The following is a 20,497-nucleotide window of genomic DNA, read 5'->3' on the forward strand; positions in this document are numbered from 1 at the left end:
TTTAGCCAGACAGTGGGGAACCTGTGGAATTCATTGCCACAGACCACTGTGAAGGCCAGATCATTGAGTTTATTTAAAGCAGTGTTTGACAGGTATTTGATTAGTAAGGGCATCAAAGATCATGGGGAGAAGGCAGAAGGATAGGGTTGAGAGAGGTAATAAATCTGCCATGATGGAATAGCAGAGCAGACTCGATGGGCAACTGGCCTAATTCTGAATTCTGATCCTGTCTTATGGTCTATTGTCTTGTGCCTGTAGAATGTGAAAGGTGTTACTATTACTAAATGATTGAACAGGCAAGTGTACGTGACAGGCAGGCACAAAGTGGGCACCAGCAAATATTTCTCAATTGTTACCAGTGTGGAAGGATTTGCTTTGCAATTTAATGGCTTCATTGGATGCAGAGACATTCAGTATCTCATTCATCACTGGCACAAGTTTCCTTTTCTTTTTATTAGAACATAATGGATTCACAGTTGGTCAATGGACCAACTATCACTAGCTAGTCTCCTCTGCATTCAACAGCTTCTGTCACCAAAATGTCTTCTAGCCTATGATTCTCCCACGAGTTATATATTTCCTAGATACTTACCTTTTCTGCGTCAATGATTGCTTTTGATTAACACTCAGCCATGACACGTAGTTCCCAAATCCTGGAAAGCCTGTCCTCTCCATGTGTTAATCCGTTTTAAAATTGGTTTATTATTGTCATGTACTGAGTAAAGTGAAAAAAAATTGTCCTGCATGTCATCCATACAGATCATTTCAGCACAACAGTGCATTGAAGTAATACAAGGGAAAAACAACAGCAGAATGCAGAATCAAGTGTTACAATTGAGTGCTGGTAGACTGTAAGGCACAAACAAGTACATGACATGGTAGAATGTGACATCAAGAGTCTATTTTATCATAGTTGGGGGAATCATTCAATTGCCTTATAACAACAGGGTAGAAGTTGTCCTTGCGCCTGGTGGTATGTAGTTTTAGACTTTTGAATCTTCTGCCTAGTGAGAAGGGAGAATACCTGTGTTGAGTAGGGTCTTTCATTATGTTGTCAGCTTTACCCAGGCAGTGGAAACAAACTTATTTATGTCATCAATTGCATTAAAACTTCAACAGATTAATGCACACGAGTTGGAAGCTACAGTATATGGTGACTGTGACCTAACTATTGTCAGTACAGTAAACTAGGACTGTTAATGGTAGGACCAAACAAAGCTCCATAAGCTACTTCCTAAACTCCTTCCATAGTGCATGAAGCTCAACATCAGTAGTTAGATGCATTTTCCAATATAGTCAGACTTAGTATTATGTTTTTACCTGTAGCTGTGAAAAGTCCTGAGGTTGTCGTTCATTCAGAAGATCCAGGGACCACTACACCAGGGGGAGAAGTTTTTTAGATATATTCAAGAACAACTTAACAAAGGTTCAAAGGTTCATTTTAATATCAAAGAACATATACAGTATACTACCTGAAATTCTTAATCTTTACAGACATCCAAGAAGTAAGAACCCCATAGAATGAATGATAAAAACATCAAAGCTCCTGAAGCATCCTCCCCCTCACCCTCACACAACTTACCCATTACACAGTAAATTCTGCTTGCTCAGAGTGTGTCCAGTACTTTCTATTACTACCTGGAACACAGAACATGAATGGTATGGCACAGAAATAGGCCCTTCAGCCCATTGTGACTGTATTGATGCCAAATTAAACCCACGTCTTCTGCCTGAACATGCTTCATATCCCTCCACTCCCTGCTAAAAGTCTACCTTGAATCTTAAATCTTGGCATCCAACCCTCCAGTTCCGAACCGTAGGAGGTATCTGAAGAGCAATCCTGATTACCTACTGCTAAATTACAGGAATTATCTTTTGCCAAGTTATTTAGACATTGACGCACCATTCAAATGCCAGATAAAGGTTATTTGAGAGCAAAGTTTTGAGTTGGGAACAGAAGTGAGAATTAAAAGTAATTGTTGGCCCAGTCCCCTGAAAGATGTTGCATTAGTTACTCATAATTTGATTTCTGAGTCAGCTTTGGCTGGTATCGAGAGAGAGAGAAAGTGGAATTAGATGAAGTAATTTGTATTTCCATATTGTGGCAATCTATTATTACAGGAGAAAATATTCAGGTGTAAAAATTCAGCTCTGGTTGAGTTGAATTGAATGGTGGCATCTGAGATTTATAAAGATGTTGCCAGGACTGAAAAACTGTTGCAGGGAAAGATTGGGTGAAGTAGGGGAGGTTGAGTGGAGACTCATTTGAAGGGTACAAAATATGAGAGAACTAAAATAAGTAAACAGATGTGGCCTATCTCCTTTGGTTAAAAATTAGAGGGCATAAACTTAAAACACAAGAGGTACTGCAGATGCAGTAAATCTAGAGCAATACACACAATGTGCTGGAGGAGCTCAGCAGGTCAGGCAGCATCTATGGAAATGAATAAACAGTCGAGATTTTAGTTCCAAGACCCTTCATCCAGTAATGAAGAATGATGAGTGCCCTGATGAAGGGTCTCTGCCCGAAACGTCAACTGTTTGTTCCCATCCATAGTTGCAGCCTGACCTGCTGAGCTCCTCCAACATATTGTGGGCATCAAGTGAAAGTACTTGGTAGGAGAATTAGAGGGTGCCAATAATCTGTTAAGGATCTTTTGAAAAGGTAATGAAGAGGATGGGTGAGGGCAGGGCAGTGGATATTGTTTGTATGGGCTTTGACAAAATTCCGCATGGAAGCCTAGTCTGGAGTGTAGAAGTGGTAGAGGCAGGTTCGATTTTGTCATTTAAAAAAGAATTGGATAGGTATATGGACAGGAAAGGAATGGAGGGTTACGGGCTGTGCAGGTAGGTGGGACTAGGTGAGAGTAAGTGTTCAGCACGGACTAGAAAGGCCGAGATGGCCTGTTTCCGTGCTGTGATTGTTATATGGTTGTATGGAAGGTAGACCACGTGGGATCTAAGGAGAGATAGCCAACTGGATTGGTATTTAGCTCGATGCAGGAAGTAGTGGATGATGGTTAGTTTTTTGAACTGGTGGCCTGTGTCACCACAGTGTGTGTCCCAGGGGTCAGTACTGGGCCCATGGTTGTTCATTGTTTATATAATTAATTTGGATTAGATGGTACAAAATTCAAAATAAATTTTATTATCAAAATATATATTTATGATATATCACCATATTCAACCCCGAGGTCCATTTTCCTGTGGGCATATTCAGCAAATCTACAGAATAGTAATTACAACAGGATCAATAAAAGATCAGCCAGAGTGCAGAAGACATCAAACTGAGCAAATGCAAATATAAATAAATAACAAGAATATGAGATAATGAGATTAAGAGTCTTTAAAGTAAGGTAATTGGTTGTAGAAATATTTCAATGACGAGGCAAGTGAGGGTCACTATCCCCTTTTGTTCAAGAATCTCATGGTTCAGGGGTAGTAACTGCTCTTGAACCTGGTGATGTGAGTCCCAAGGCTCTTGAACCTTCTATCTGATTGTGTAGTGAGAAGAGAGGAAGAGCACGATTAGTAAGTTTGTAGATGATACCAAAATAGATGGCATGGTAGACAGTGACGGTCAGCAATGTTACCGGGGGGGGGGGGGGGTGGGGCTTCTCCTGTTAGATAAATATATCAAGGAATGATAAATGGCATTTAATACACAAAAACATCAGGTGTTGTATCTTGTCAAATCAAACCAGGCAGGACTTTGAATTAACAGGGGGGCATTAGGGAGTGTTGTAGAACAGATCGACTTAGGGGTACAAGTGCATAGTTCCCTAAAAGAAACGTGACAGTTATAGAGGGTGGTGAAGAAGGTAACATAGAAACATAGAAAACCTACAGCACAATACAGGACTTTCAGCACACAAAGTTGTGCCGAACATGTCCCGACCTTAGAAATGACTAGGCTTACCCACAGCATTGGACCACTGGTCATCACCAGTCAAAGCTTTGGGTATAGACCTTGCATTCTTGGGGCATGAATAAAGAATTTTCTCCTGAGTTCCCAACTGGATTTATTACTGACCAGCTTTTTTTTTGGAAAGATTATATTTATTTATCATGTACATCACAACATACAGTGAAATGCGTTGTTTTTATCAAGTCAAATTAGAGAGGATTTTACTGGGCAAACTGCAAGTGTCACCACTCTTCTGGTGCCAACACAGCTTGCTCACAGCTTACCAATCCTAAGCACACGTCTTTGGAATGTGTATGGAAGCTGGAGCAGCCGGAGGAGACCCATGTGGTCGTGGGGAGGACATTCAAGTTCCTTAAAGACAGCGGTGGGTATTGAACTCTTGCCTTACAGCTGGTGCTGCAATAGCGTTATAGTAACTGCTATACTCTGTGCCAACTTTATCCTAACTTACTTTACCTTGTAAGTTAGCTAACTAGGGACCAAAGAGCAAGCAGACTCATCCTAAATTTGCTTGTCTCTTGCGTAAGATGACCTGTTTCTTTGTTTAAACTTTTTGACACTCTGTGGCCACTTTATTAGGTACACCTGTACACCTGCTCAATAATGCAAATATCTAATTAGCCAGTCACGTGGTTAGAAACCCAATGTATAGAAGCATGCAGACATGGTCAAGAGGTTCAGTTGTTGGCGAAGAAATATGATCTGAATGACTGACCGTGGAATGATTGTTGATGCCAGACTGGGTGGTTTGAGTATCTTAGGAACTGCTGATCTCCTGGGATTTTAACACACAACTGTCTCTAGAGTTTACATAGAACAGTGCAAAAAACAACAAAAAAACATGTAGTGAGCAGTAGCTCTGTGGGCAAATTGCCTTGTTAATGAGAGAGGTCAGAGGAGAGTGGCCAGACTGGTTCAAGCTGACAGGAAGGCGACAGCAACTCAAATACTCACGCATTACTTCTGAGTTCTACAGAAGAATATCGACCCTTATGAAATTTATCATGCAAACAAATTTCTTGGAAATGTTGTCAAACATGTTTTATTTGTTAGAAAGGTTAATCACATAATGGATTCGGCGTTTCTATCAATAATGGTATCAGGAAGGCAATGCAGAGCAACAAGCATTGTTCTATCTAGAGCAACTTGATGTTGAACAGATATGCAAAAATGTAAACAGAGGATTCTGCAGATGCTGGAAATCCAGATTAAGAACTCAGCAGATCAGGCAGCATCTATGGAAAGGAATAAACAGCTGACATTTTGGGCTAAGACTCTGCATCAGGACAGGAATGGAAGGGGTCAGAAGCTAGATTAAGAAGATGGGGGGGGGGCGTTGGGGAAGACGTACAAGCTGGCAGGTGATAGGTGAGACCAGGTAAGGGGGAACGTAGGTGGGTAGGGAAAGGAGGGGGGAACGAAGTGAGAAGCTGGGAGGTGATAGGTGGAAAAGGCAAAAGGCCGAAGAAGAAGGAATCCAATAGGAGAGGAGAGTGGACCATGGGAGAAAGGGAAGGAGGAGGGGCACCAGAGGGAGGTGAAAACTGTGTTTGTCTTTCACTTTGTGCTATCTTAAAGTAATGCATTGGAAGTATAGTCATTATTGTAATGTTAGAAATCATTCTGGAATTTACGTACAGCAAATTTGAAAGCCAGTGATAAAATAATAACTTGTTTCAATAACATGGCTAAATGTTGGGCTTGGCACTGTGGGGAACTGCCTTTTTGTACTATAGGAACAAAAGGGGGAATACTTCAACTTAAAGGCACAAGAGACTGGAGGGACACACAAGGCGCTGGAGGAACTTGAGATCAGGCAGTGCCTATGGAGGGAAGTGGGCAGTCAGGACCTATCATCAGGACTGAAAGAAAGAGGAGAGAAAGCTAATATAAAAAAAGGAGGGGGGTTTGAAGGTGCCCACAGTACATAATCCTGGACATTAGAGCATGTAGGTGTCGGTAACACACACAAAATGCTGGAGGACCTGCAGGACTCCTGAAGAAGGGCCTCAGCCAGAAACTTCGATGGTCTATTCATTTCTATAGATGCTGCCTGACCTGCTGAGTTCCTCCAGCATTTTGCATGTGTTGCTTTGGATTTCCTACATCTGTGGACTTCCTCATGTTTATGATTTAGTTGTAGGCAACTCTTTCTTTTCAAAGGCCAGTACGCTTCAAATGGAGCAAAATACCCTTTTCACTTAGTTGATATTCTCTCAGAAGAGACTGGTAGATGTTGTTTTATGGCGGGCAAAGAGCTGAGGGAGACCAATCTGAAGTAGGAAAAATTATGAGGGCCATCGATGGTACAGACAATGAGATAAATTCCCCTTAGCAGAGGGTGTCTGTTATTTCATCTCACCTCCTAAGGAACGAATTCAGATGAGCACCAACTGTTTGTCATGACCTTCACCGCTGTAAATTCGCATTTGCCAAAGACATTCACACCTGTAATTCAATCAGTATCAAAAAGCAAACAGGGAATTTTTGATGTGTGACAGGAGAGTGGACGAGGGACCCTCCCCCAGCTCAGTGAGTTGTCAGTGGACACTGGAGTTGGAGTTCTGTGTTGGCAGTAGGAATAGGTTCTAATAAACCTCGATTCATGAATTGGTGATACCAGAGTCCAAGGCCTAGCATTCACAGTCCCACCATCAGCAGATCCAGAATTTGAGGACCGATGTTTGGTGATTGGCATGTACTGCGTTCAATGCTGAGGGTCGCGGCTAGAGGATGAATCAGAGGTCTGGAAGTCGAGGCCAGCTGGACAGAGCAGAGTTTGTAATCTCTGTGAGTCCACTAGGGCGGTCAAGGGACGGTCAAACTCTGCAACCCGGAATATGTGCCCACTGGAGACAGTCCTGGAGTGTTTGTGAATAGGTGGGAGGGAGGAATGGGGCTTTTCTCGCTGTTGTTGTGTTCTGCATTGTTCTGCCAAGCATTGTGGGCATGCTATGTTGATGTTGGAATGTGTGATGACAATTGAGGGCTGCTCTCAGCACACCCTTGGGCGTATTGGTCATTAACACAAATGCCCCATTTCTCTGTATGTATCGATGTTCACTTGACAGCTTGAGTCTTTCTGCAAGACCACATGATTTTTAAAAACCTTTCAGGCGGCTGACAACTCCCACAAGCCATTCAGAACAGTTTTACTGCTTCAGACCCCTTTTCATAAGTAACCTTCAGATGAACTGATGAGTTGTCACATAGAAAATTCTTTATTACTATCTCACATGTGGTTATTAGGAGGATTCAATGACACAATCGTACAGGTGTAACATACAGTTTTTCCATCATTTATCATCTTATATATTTAAAAAATCTTTAAAGAACATACAAAGATAAAACTGTGGAGGACAATGTTCTCCGGAGATTGTACAACTACTGATACGTGACTTGACCATAAAATTTGGGCAGGGAGTTAGCCATTGTGTAAGAAGCAACACTGCCTCACAGCCAAACAGCTCTGGCAGAAATAACTCCACTGATGTGTAACTAGCTTCAATGTAGTTTTAAGAAAGGAAGCCCATAATAATTAGCTTTGTAATGCATTTTGCAACCCAGCAATTAACCTTGTTACATGATCCAGCAACCTGAATCAAATTTTAAGTTTTGAGTGACTCAAATACTGCCGAAGATGTCTAAACAGTGTTTAAAACAGATTACAAAGTAATTTCATGACTTGATATTAAGGAAGGATTATGTCCCGTGGTTTTTACTAAACAAGTGCCCAATCTCCTGTGAATGCCTCCTCTCAGTCGAGAGGACTAATAACAAAAGATTTCCCGTACTGCATAAATACTTCATTCTGTTTGGCATCCAGATTCAGTAAACATGCACTTTCAAGTTCCTTTTAACACCTGAGACACATAAGATTCTGCACATACCAGAAATCTTGAGGAACACATAGAAAACGCTGGAGGAACTCAGCAGGTCAGGCAGTGTCAGTGGCAGGAATATGAACAGTCAACATTTTGGGCTAAAACCCTTCATCAGGACTGATGACCAATGAAGGATCTTGGCCCACAACATCAGCTACTTATTTCCTTCATTACCGCCTGAGCTCCTGAGATCCTCCAGCATTTTACGTGTGTGTTGCTCCTTTTTAAGTTTGTCTTCTGAAATAGTCTGTATTGCTTTACTGAAAATAAATGGGTGTTTTTTCAGTTACACACTTTGGCAATAAAAAATGGCATGAACTCTGTGGAATGTGGCTATCCTCAAAGAAAGCTTCCCACACAATGAACTCTACTTCCCACACAATGCTCACTTCAGCCTGTTTTTGGATGCCATCGACCCTCCCCCGCCACCCCACTATCTCTATGGCATCCAAAGACAGGTTGAAGTGAGCAATCAAGGAAACTCGAACTTGCCACTAAACTCACAGCCGTTTTAAGTGGAAAGGAAATAAAGAGCATGACGTGTACACGCACTAAGGCTGAAGCTGAGAGAAAAGGAAATAGACGAACATGCATTTTTAGTAGCAATTATAGCTCAGAATCAGAATCAAAATGAAAGAAGATATATATATATATATATATAGTTAAATTAAGTAAGCAATGGAAAAAAGAAAGCATAAATAGTGAGGTAATGTTCAGAAATGTATTTATTGAGAAACAACATGGGAAATAGGCCCTTTGAGTCATGCCACCCAGCAATCCCCTAATTTAATCCTGCCCTAATCACGGGACAATTTACAATGGACAATTAACCTACCAAGTGATACATCTTTGGACTATGGGAGGAAACCAGAGCATCTGAAGGAAACTCGTGCAGTCATGGGGAGAAGGTACAAACTCCTATCAGGCAGTGGTGGGAACTGAACCCGGGTCACTGGTACTGTGGTGTGTTGTGCTAACCACTACGCCCCTATCTGATGTCAGAGGGAAAGAAGCTGATCCTTAAACATTGTATGAGTGTCTTCAGGCTCCTGTATCTCCTCCCCGATAGTTGCAATGAGAAAGTGACACATCCTGCCTGATAGAAGTCCTTAATGATGTATGCCAGCTTTGTGAGGCATAGCTAACAGCAGTAATGACTGACAGCTAACTTCTAGATTTCATGTTTAACTGTGCTAATGAATTGAGCAGAAGACACTCCAAAATTTTCTGCATCAAAACTCTGAAAAGTATACTCAGCACAGATTCTAGGCCATTGTTAACATCAAACTACTACAAAGACAACAATTAACTTTGATGGCTCGCACTAAACACAGGCTTACTTTAAAATATATTTTATAAAGCTTGTATATGTTTTCCAAAAAGTCTAGATAACACTCTTAAACACAAGAGATTCTGCAGATCGTAAACACGAGAAAGTCTGCAGAAGCTGGAAATCTAAAGCGACTCACACAAAATGCTGGAGGAACTTAGCTGGTCAGCCAGTAACTATGGAAACGAATAAACATTTGACGTTTTAGGCCGAGACCCTTCTTCAGGACTGAGAAGGAAGGGGGAAGACACCAGAATAAAAAGTTGGGGGGAGGGTAGGCTAGCTGGAAGGTGAGAGGTGAAACAGGGGGTAGGAAACTTAAGAGGCTGGAGAGGAAAGAATCTGGTAGGAGAGAAGATTGGATCAATGGAGTAAGGGAAGGAGGGGCACCAGAGGGAGGTGATAGGGGAATAGAAGAAGAGAGAGAGGGGAGGGAGTTTTTTTTTACTCGGATGGTGAAACCGATATTCATGCCGTCAGATTAGAGGCAACTCAGACAGAATGTAAGGTGTTGCTCCTGCACCTTGAGGGCGGCCTCATCTTGGCACTAGAGGACACCATGGACCAACATGTCAGAACGAGAATGGGAATTGGAATGATAAAGTTTGGCAATCAGGAAGTTCCACATTTTGCGGATGGAGCAGGAGTGCTCGGTGAAGTGGTCCCCCAATGTACAACAGGTCATACCAATGTAGAGGAGGCCGCATAGGGAACACCGGACATGATGGATGATTTGCAAGTGAATGCAGACACAACTGGAAGAACTATTCAGGACCCTAAGTGGAGGCGAGGGAGGAAGTGAATGGGTAGGAGTAATACTTAGGCCACATGCAGGTGTAACCCTCTCACCAGGCTCGTATGCAAACTCGGCTCGTTAGCTAACTCTGCAAACATCCATGTGACTCAGTGGTGAGAAGGCCTCCTTTCACAAACAATATACGTCTAGGGTTGGTATGATTTGGGGTTCACCCAAACAGGAGTGTCGTGATGTTCCAATCAACGAAACCTCGATTTGAGCAAATGCTGTGTAAATACTGTCCATACACAATTATTGATCGGTAAGAAATAAAAGATCGTACACCACATAAAATTATAATAAGAGGATATTTACCAATTTCAGCTTTATCAAATAGATATTAAAAGAAAGAAAACAAAGGAGAAAAATATATTAAATATGTCCATTACAGTTAAGCCAGTCTAAATGTGCACATGACCATCTCCTCCAAAGCTGGATACAACCATTGCTCACAGCACCAGACCCACAGACTGAGTGAAAGCACTCACTCAATCCTGAACTTCCCTTGAAATCCATCTCGAACAAAGTGGCTCTCTCTCAGGAGTATTGGCCCTTCCTCCTTGGAGCCGATCACTTGCACAAAGAACTTTGTGCAATGGGGACTCTCCTTCCAGTGGCATTCTGTGGCACCTTCACTTCCATCCTGCTCCCTCAAACCGGACTACTGTCTGTCACAGAACTCTCTCTGCCCCGCTCTATCTGGAAGTTTCTCCAGATCCCATCGTCCCGATTGACTGACACCACATTCCTAAGCTGAACATCAGGGCTTCTTATCTTCAGCCGAAACAGAAACATTCTACCAGCAGGACACATCGCTTTTACATAAAACTGTTCATATGAACCACCTCGCAGTATTACAAAAGAAATATTAACCAGGGTATTGTACAGCGATAAGTGCAGGGAGGGAGACTAGTGGGGAGGGACAATTAGACAAGGGAAGTATGGAGGGAACAATTCCTGCGGAAAGCAGAGAGGGTAGGGGAGGTAAAGATATTTTGGCGGGCATTCGGTCTATGATGACAGATGAGAAGAGCTCACTTATCTCATCTGCTCTTTTTATAGTGTCAAGCACAATACAGACAGAGCACCATCACTCAGTGAGAGCCAATCTAGTCACGTGAGGATGGGGGAGGTGATTATCGCACACCCCGGTTACAGTTAGAGTGACCCACAAACATACAAGCGAACAACTGTATAACCCGAGCTAAAATGTAACGATACATGAATATAAATTGCACTTGTACACACTGCCCATACCGATGGGGTCAGCCGTTCCTGGCAAACCTAGAGTCCAAAAGTTCTGGTGGTGGACTATGCCACTGCCTGGGTTGCTCGGGGTGTCTGTAGCCCCTGAGGGGTGGCACTATTTGGCGAGGCAAGAGGCAGGGCATCTGGAGTGTCACTTCCTCTCTTCAGTCTCGCTGGGTCAGTGGTGGCCAACACCAGCCAGTCCCAGTGCAGCACGAGTACTTTCCTCTGCTCAGGCCACTGCACCCAGTAGACCACATCAGAGACATGGACGAGCATCGCTCCTGGCTCCTTCCACTGGCTTCCAAGCATAGGGGATAGGCCCCTCTTCCGGGAGGGGCAGCTGACCCATACTGGGCCCCATCAGGTACTGCTGCATCAGTGCCCTAGACTGGAAGCCTAGCCCTTTCTGGGATGTGCAAGTGTGGCCGCAGTTCATGGACGGCTCCACGTCTTGCCTGCACCCAGGCCAATAGAAGTGTTCACGCAGCTTGCTCAATGTCCTTGCGGTCCCCCACCAGGCCGTGCACTTCCTGCAGCACTGTTGTGCAGAGTCCCCAGGGGACCACCAGCTGCAGGAGATGTATGGCCCCCAAATTCTTAGAATCCTGACTGGCTGCATCACTGCCTGGTATGGGAACTGTACCTCCCTCAGTCACGGGACTCTGCAGAGAGTGGTGCGGACAGCCCAGTGCATCTATAGATGTGAACTTCCCACTATTCAAGACATTTTTAAAGACAGGTCTGTAAAAAGGGCCCAAAGGATCATTGGGGACCCGATTCACCCCAACCACAAACTGTTCCAGCTGCTACCATCCGGGAAATGGTACGGCAGCATAAAAGCCAGGACCAACAGGCTCCGGGACAGCTTCTTCCACCAGGCCATCAGACTGATTAATTCATGCTGACACAACTGTATTTCTGTTATATTGACTGTCCTGTTGTACATAATATTTATTACAAATGACTAAAATTGCACATTTAGACAGAGACCTAATGCGGAGATTTTTACTCCTCATGAATATGAAGGAGGTAAATAATAAAGTCAATTCGATATCTGCTGCCAGCACTGGACAGCAGCTGTGCTCCTCCAGCATGCCCCACTGAGAGTAAACGGCTTTAGTGCCTGGATCCAGGCGGAGATCTCTGCCCATTCCAGCTGCCGTCCCACGCTCAGCCAACCCCTCACCCGGGCCACCAATGGATCACTCACCTGCTCGCTGCTGGCCAACGGTGGGGAGGTCTACATAACCGCTGGCCGCCACCGCGGCTTGCCCCCGGTTCTGCTGTGGTACGTTGGGCCGCTGCAGGGTATGACGCACTGCGGTGGGCTTCTGTGAGATGAGTGGCGGTCATTGCTCTGCCTGCCTTCCTGGCTCCTGGAGCTGGCCTGCCGAAGAGCCACGGCTTCAGTGCTGAGGTAAGAGTGTTGCCCCCAGCCAGACAGCAGTCCAGGCCAATATGCAGGAGCCCTCGATGTTGGCCTGCCACCCCTCAAGCCCCACTGAATTGAATTGAACTGACTTTATTACTTACATCCTTCATATACATGAGGAGTAAAAATCTTAACATTACATTTCTGTCTAAATGTGCAATGTGCAATTTATAGTAATTTATAATAAATATTATGTACAACAGGATAGTCAATATAACATAGAAATACAGTTTCATCAGCATGAATTAATCAGTCTGATGGCCTGGTGGAAGAAGCTGTCCCGGAGCCTGTTGGTCCCGGCTTTTATGCTGTGGTACCGTTTCCCGGATGGTAGCAGCTGGAACAGTTTGTGGTTGGGGTGACTCTGGTCTCCAATGATCCTTTGGGCCCTTTTTATGCACCTGTCTTTGTAAATGTCCTGAACAGTGGGAAGTTCTCATCCACAGATGCACTGGGCTGTCCACACCTCTCTCTGTAGAGTCCTGTGATTGAGGGAAGTACAGTTCCCATACCAGGCAGTGATGCGGCCAGTCAGTATTCTCTCAATTGTTCCCCTATAGAATGTTCTTAGGATTTGGAGGTCCATACCAAACTTCTTCAACTGTCTGAGGTGAAAGAGGCGCTGTTGTGCTTTTTACACCACACAGCCATGTGAGATCCTCAGTGATGTGTATGTGGAAGAACTTAATGCTGTTCACCCTCTCAACCCAGATCCATTGATGTCAATAGGGGTTAGACTGTCTCCATTCCTCCTGTAGTCCACAACCAGCTCCTTTGTTTTTGTGACATTTAGGGAGAGGTTGTTTTCTTGACACCACTGTGTTAGAGTGATGACTTCTTCCCTGTTGGCTGCCTCGTTATTATTTGAAATTAGGCCAATCAGTGTAGTGTCATCAGCAAATTTAATTAGCAGATTGGAGCTATGGGTGGCAACACAGTCATGGTTATTTTTCCCCACTATGCTGCACAGTCACCTCTTCCCTCTCATCGCCACACAGTCGCCGGTGACCGTAGCCAGCTGGACCGCCGTCATTGTCCACCCAGGCTGGGACAGGTGATGGTGATGGTTGACCCCGTGTCCACCAACGCCTGGCATCTGATGCCCTGCACTAGGCAGCCCACATGTAAACCTCTCTCTTCACCAAAACAGCTCACCCGGCGAGGAGACGACAGAGGGATTCTGCTGGATCTCTCGGCTTGTGCCAGCTGCCTGGCATTCTGTGATGTCTGTGGGGGGCGATGGTGCGGGTCAGTTCCAGGCCACGTGGCCCGCCCCGCCACGTTGGTAGCAGAGATCGCTCCATGCCACGTGTCAGGGCTGGTATGGTGCTGGTCAGACCTGTCTCACGGGCTCCTCCCCTCCTCGTCAGTTTCCTTATTTACCTTAGTGACACAAGCCCAGGCTCAGGGCATGCGGGGCAATGCTGAACACCTTGAGGGGCTGAAATTGCTTCTGCCCTCTCTGCCTCTCTCAGAGCCTCGGCCGGTGATGATGGTGATTTCAGGCGAACGTGCTACCGAGGGCACCCTGGCATCAGAGCTTTTAGAAAGGCATGGAGGGCAAGCTCTTCCTGGGCAGCGGGTAGCCGTGCTAAGCACAGCAGTGGAGATCTGCTGCAAACGCCCGGAGGCGTTCTCCCTCACAGCCTGCTGCCCTGTTCTTCCCTCCTTGCTTCTTCCAATGGCCTCTGCTCAAAACCCCGCTCCAGCACCACTACAAAGGTCCTGTAGTCATGCTACTTGGCCGGGGTTAGGGCATCTCCCTCCAGTGCCAGGGCGAGGTGCACCACTGTCTTGCTGGGACTCCACCAGATGTGTCACGCGGCAAGTTTGACTTGCACCAGGTAAGGCTCCAGGCGGCCGGTACCATTGTTTCTGGGTGCTTCAGGGTGGACCCCATGGTGTTAATTGCAGGGACCCTTTGGTCTTCCTCTCTCTCCAGCGATGGTATTGGTGCCTGCCGTGTTGCCCATCCTCTCATGGCTGCAGCATCTTGGATTCCCCTGCATAGGCTGTGAGTGTGGCGGGTGACGTGCTCCACTGCGTACCCTGGGTTGGGAAGCCTGGGTACTCTTGCTTCATTGGGGGCCTCTGGGAGGGCACGATGCTCATTTCTGGGGTCCCTCCAGGTCAGTGTGCCATCTGCGGGAGCCCAGCCTGAGGACGTAGGGAAGGCACACGCCACTTCGTCCCTTGACTTACTCCCTGAGTCATAAGGCGCTCCATCTGACGTCATACTCTTCAATTTTGCTGTCAATTTCTAATTCCTCTCCTGACACCTTTGTGGTGAGCATTCGGTCCATGATGACAAACAAGTAAAGTTCATTTATCCAAACTGTGATGAGCACGACAACAGACAGACCGCCATCGTTTGGTGAGAACCCACTCACTCACATACAGATGGGGGAGGTGATTATTACACAGCCTGCTTACAGTCAATATGTAAAACCCAAACTAAAATGTAACAATAAATACACTCGAACATCTCACCATAATTTCACGAGCGCATTTTAAGACAAGAGCAATAAATAGCACTGGCCACTGGGAATGCTTCAACCATGCCCCTAGAATGCCACGAAATGTTTAGTGGTGGGATCCCTTTGGAGATGGCAAAAGTTGCGGAGGATGTTGGTGTTTGATTCAGAGGCTGATGGGGTGGTAGGTAAGGACAAGAGGAACTCTATCACTGTTAAAGGCGGTGGGAAGATGGGGTGAGCACGAATGTTTGGGAAATGGAGGAGATGCAGGCGAGGGCAGTATCAATGGTGGAGGGATAGAAACCCCATTCTTTGAAGGAGGAGGAGGACAGATACAGAGCATTAGAACCGATGCTCACACCATTAACATTTTCATTCTTTTCCCAAATAGGAATAATATCTTGTAATGTAAATATCAGAAAGGAATACCATCAAAAGTTTAAAAAATCAATTCCCTTGAAGTCCACCATCTGAAACTTCTCTCCAAAATGATTTAAAGCTTGTATATGTTTTCCAAACAGTTCAAATAACACTCTTAAACACAAGAGGTTCTGCAGATACATGCTGGAAGTCCAGAGTAACACATGCATAATTCTGGAGGAACTCAGTAGGTCAGGCAGCACCCAATGTTGATTACATTGTTGTTCCATTTCCCTCACTAAGACTAAATCCTGAACTTCTGACTAGTCCAGGCAGATTTCATGACTCAACCTAGCTTCTCATCTCTACTGCCTTAAGGGCAATTAAGGATGAGTAATTAATTCCAGCAATGCCCAGATCACATAAAAGAAATGGACAAAACTGTGTCAATCCCCTATTACTCATCTGCTTTGGGATGCTCTGAGTACATTTGTGAACAGTTACAAATTAGCAGGATAGGTTAGGTTATGAAATTTCTCTTGATCAAAGTGGGAATTGTCCAAAAGCAGAAATACTCTGGAAAGTTTGTGGAAATGGCCAAGAGAGGGCAACATAGACAGAAGGTAAGAAGAATTAGGAATAGCTCAAAATAGAGTGGATGTGGAAAGGATATTTCCTATGGTGGGGGCTCTAAGACCAGAGGGGAAAGCCTCGGAATAGAAGGGAGTCCACTTAGAACTGAGATGAGCAGGAATTTCTTTGGCCAGAGAGTGGTAAATCTGTGGAATTCATTGCCACAAGTCATTGGGTATACTTAAGGCAGAGGTTGATAGATTCTTGATTGGTCAGGGCATGAAGGGTTACAGGGAAAAGGCAGGAGACTGGGGTTGAGAGGTAACATGGATCAGCCATGATGAAATGGCAGAGCAGATTGGATAGCCAATTGGTCTAATTCTGCTCCTTCATCTTATGGTCTAAAATGCTCTAAAGCAAATTAGTACCTATGGAAGAAAGCACATGCCACTGGACTCAAGGGCAGCCTCTATCCAGCTATTATAGGACTATTGAATGGTCTTCTAATGCAATAAGATAGACAATCTCACATACTATCTCATTATAGCCTCGGATCCTATTGTCTGCCTGCTCTTCACTTCCTTTGTATCTGGAACACTTACCGGTAATTATAATGGTCTGTATGTCTGGATGAAAAGTAAAGATTTTCACTCTACCTCAGGATATGAGACAATAATAAACCAATTTACCAGTTCACCTTTCAGGTTGAGATCTTCCATCTGGACCCTTCATCAGACCAGATGAAGGGTCTCAACCCTAATGTGGACTGTCCATTTCTTTTCATAGATGCTACCTGACCTGAACAATTCTTCTGGCAGCTCTAGAGTCCAACATCTGCATTCTTTGTAAATTCTAGTAAGAATTAGGAGAAGGATTAAGCCATCCTGGCCTTCAGGTCTGTTCCATCAATTGCCAAGACCATGACTGATCAGAATTAGGTTTAATGTGACATGTGTCGTGAAATTTGTTGTTTTGTGGCAGATGTACAGTGTAATATATAACAAGCTTATAAATATCAACAAGAAATAAATATATAAAAATTAATTAAATAGGTAGTGCAAAAAGTGAGGAAAAATAGTAAGGCAGTGTTTGTGGGTTTGTTCATTGTCCGTTCTGAAACCTGATGTTAGAGGGGAAGAAGCTGTTCCTAAAACATTGAGTGTGTGTCCTCAGGCTCCTGTACCTCCTCCCTGAGGTAGTAATGACAAGAGGGTCTTCCAGGGGCAAGGACCATTAAAGACTGGTGCCGCCTTTTTGAGGCATCGTGTTTTGAAGATGTCGTTGAGGCTGGGGAGGCTAGTGACCATGATGGAGCTGGCTGAGTTTACAACTTTTTGCAGCTTCTTCCGATCCTATGCAGGTACCACTCCATACAGACAGTGCAACCAGATGGACTGCTCTCCACAGTACATCACTGACCTCAATGTCTTCTCCCTCCATTATTTACAACTCTATCAATCTATTCTGAATCGGCTCAATGACTCTACTGCCCTCTGGTGGAGAGATTTCATGGGTTCCCCACCATCTGAATGAGGAAATTTCATACTCAATGCATACCAGTTCTGAGACTGTGATCCCCTGATTCTAGACAGCCCAGCCAGGGAAAATTTCTCTCCATATCCAGCTTGTACATTTATAATAAGTTTCAATCAGATCCCTCATACTCTTCTAAATCATGCGGAATACAGCCCTAGTACACGCAATCTATTTATTTGTTTATTTATGTATTGAGATACAATGCAGAATAGGCCCTTCTGGCCCTTCAAGCCATTCTGCCCAGCAACCCCTGATTTAACCCTCGCATAATCATTACACATTTTGCAAAGACTAATTCACTTACCAATTGGTATGTCTTTGGAATGAAGGAAACCAGAGCACCCAGAGAAAACCCTTGCGGTCATGGAGAGAACGTACAAACTCCTCACAGACAGCAGCGGGAATTGAACCCAGGTCACTGGTACTGTAAAGCGTCATGCGTCATCCCTCCTCATAGTACCAGCCGACCGCATCGGGTTGCAGTTTAGTGAGCGTATATAGCATTTCCTCAGTGGTAGGGATATCTTTCTTTGAGGTAAAGAGTTCGAACTTGTGTCCAGTGCTCCAGGTGTGCTCTTGCCAACAGCCTATTTAATTACAGTTAGTTATCTTCACTCCTGTCTCAAACCCTTGCATAATAAAGACCACCATAACATTTTCTTTGCACTTATACACACTGATGTGACTTTATTAGGTACACCTGTATACCTGCTCATGAATCAGCCAATCATGTGGCAGCAACTCAATGCATAAACGCATGCAGACATGATCAAAAGGTTTAGTTGTTGTTCAGACCAAACATCGGAATGGGGGAAAAAATGTAATCTAAGTGCCTTTGACCGGGGAATGATTGTTGGTGCCAGATGGAGTGGTTTGAAGATCTCAGAAACTGCTGATCTCCTGGAATTTTCATGCACAACAGTCTCTAGAGTTTACGGAGAATGCTGGAAGAAACAAGAAACATCCAGAGAGAGGAGGTTCTGTGGGCAAAAATGCCTTGTCAATGTGCCAGACAGGTTCAAGATGACATGAAGGCGACAGTAACTTGAATAACCATGCGTTACAACCATGGTGTGCTGAAGAGCATCTCTGAATGCACAAAATGTTGAACCTTGAAGTGGATGGGCTATAACCACTAAAGACCACGGATATAAACTCAGTGGCACTTTATTAGATACAGGGGGTACCTAATAAAGTGGTCACTGACTGCTTATTTTAACTTTCAATTAACTATCAGCAAAGAATCCCATGTCTCTTTGAACATCAACATTTACTGATCTCACATCCTCTACAAAATACTCTATACTCCTTTTACTTTTATACGCTTATATAAGAGAATAGTTTTGCATTTCTCACCATAGTCATAGAGCACTAAAGCTCAGAACCAGGGCCTTTGGCCCATCTAGTCCATGCTGGACTATTATTCTACCCAGTCTCATTGACCCACACCTGGAACATAGGCCTCCATACCCCTCCCATCCATGTATTTCCAACTTCCCTTTGATGTTTAAATCAAATATGCATTCATTACTTCTGCTGGCAGCTTGCTCCACACATGCGCCACCATCTGTATGAAGTATGAACCCTCACGTTCGTATTAAACATTTCACCTTTCACCTTAATTCATGACCTCTAGTTCTAGTCTCAGCTAACCTCAGAGGGAAAAAATCTGCGTGCACTTACCCATCTATACCCCTTATAATTTTGTAGTTCAATTTTATCTTGAAAGTATCTTCTATTTCTTTATCAATTTATTGGCCATCCTTTGCCAAGTTCTCCAAATCCCCTGAGTTCCTGCTATTTTCAACAACTTTATAAACCTCTGTCCTTGATTTAGTATCGCCTTTAATGTTTTGTGTGATCCATAAGACAGAACACAATTGAGTTCTTCTACCTTAAAGGAATATTGTTTTCTTTTACAAATCAAACATTATTTATTTAATTGTGAGACTTTGTGTGTCTGCTATAATACTTTTTAAAGTAAGTTTCCAGTCAACTACAGTCTGTTCAACACTTATCATTAATTTTGGTTCAAACTACTTCACTTTCAAAGACAATGTAAGTTCTATCACATTGGAATCATGCTTCTCTACAAGATTATTAATTAACACTTTTTCACTGGAAAACCTAAGATCCAAAATATTTCCCATTTTAATTGTTGAATATAATGATCTGCAAAACAATCTGGCATGTAAACCATGAATTTTCCTTTTGCTTCTTGGGCCCTTGGCTCCAAGTGGAGCATAGGCCATTGCAGACCACCCATCTCCATCATCCAAAGTTGACGGAGTTCTTCGAAGTTTCTGTAATCCATTGTATCCATGTACAGGGAATTGGCTTATGCAGCTTCACCAGAGCCTTGTTGGTCGGCCTTACCCATTTCCAGCTCTCATGATGGGTTGGACTTTGAGAAGCATAGGCCAAGAATGTGTCCTCCATTTCATTACCTTAATTTGACCTGTGCAATTCATGTTGCAGACTAAATTTCCCCATAGTTAAAATAGTATATCAGTTTATTATTGTCATGTGTTGTTGTTCATTTCCATGCCTTGTAGCGCATCGGGCAGCAACCTTGCTGCTTCTGCTTCCTGATGAAGGGTCTCAGCCCGAAACGTCGACAGCGCTTCTCACTATAGATGCTGCCTGGCCTGCTGTGTTCCACCAGCATTTTGTGTGTGTTGCTTGAATTTCCAGCATCTGCAGATTTCCTTGTGTTTGCTTCTTTAGTTGCTAGCTCGATGCTCAACCCAGCATGGATGGAAAACGTGAAAGGAGCTGGCCAGGTTCAAACCCAAGACTATTCGCCTCGAAGTCCGGTGTGGTTGCCACTACACCACCAGCCGATATTGTCACATGTACCAAAGTGCAATGAAAAACTTTGTTGTACATGCCATCCAGAAAGATGACTTCATCATATCAGTACAGTGACA

The 20,497-nt window shown here is 44.1% G+C and overlaps 1 long non-coding RNA gene across 1 annotated transcript in view; it reads right to left on the reverse strand.

Annotated features, from left to right (window-relative positions):
* Positions 1 to 1,320: 1,320 nt before the first annotated feature.
* Positions 1,321 to 20,497, reverse strand: part of LOC140714337 (uncharacterized) — a 122,736-nt gene continuing 103,559 nt past the window's right edge. Inside the window, exon 5 of the long non-coding RNA XR_012095862.1 lies at positions 1,321 to 1,374. This is a non-coding gene — a long non-coding RNA (uncharacterized lncRNA). The remainder of the gene's footprint in view (positions 1,375 to 20,497) is intronic.

The sequence above is a fragment of the Hemitrygon akajei genome, chromosome 21, assembly GCF_048418815.1.
Source record: "Hemitrygon akajei chromosome 21, sHemAka1.3, whole genome shotgun sequence".
Taxonomy (NCBI): Eukaryota; Metazoa; Chordata; class Chondrichthyes; order Myliobatiformes; family Dasyatidae; genus Hemitrygon; species Hemitrygon akajei.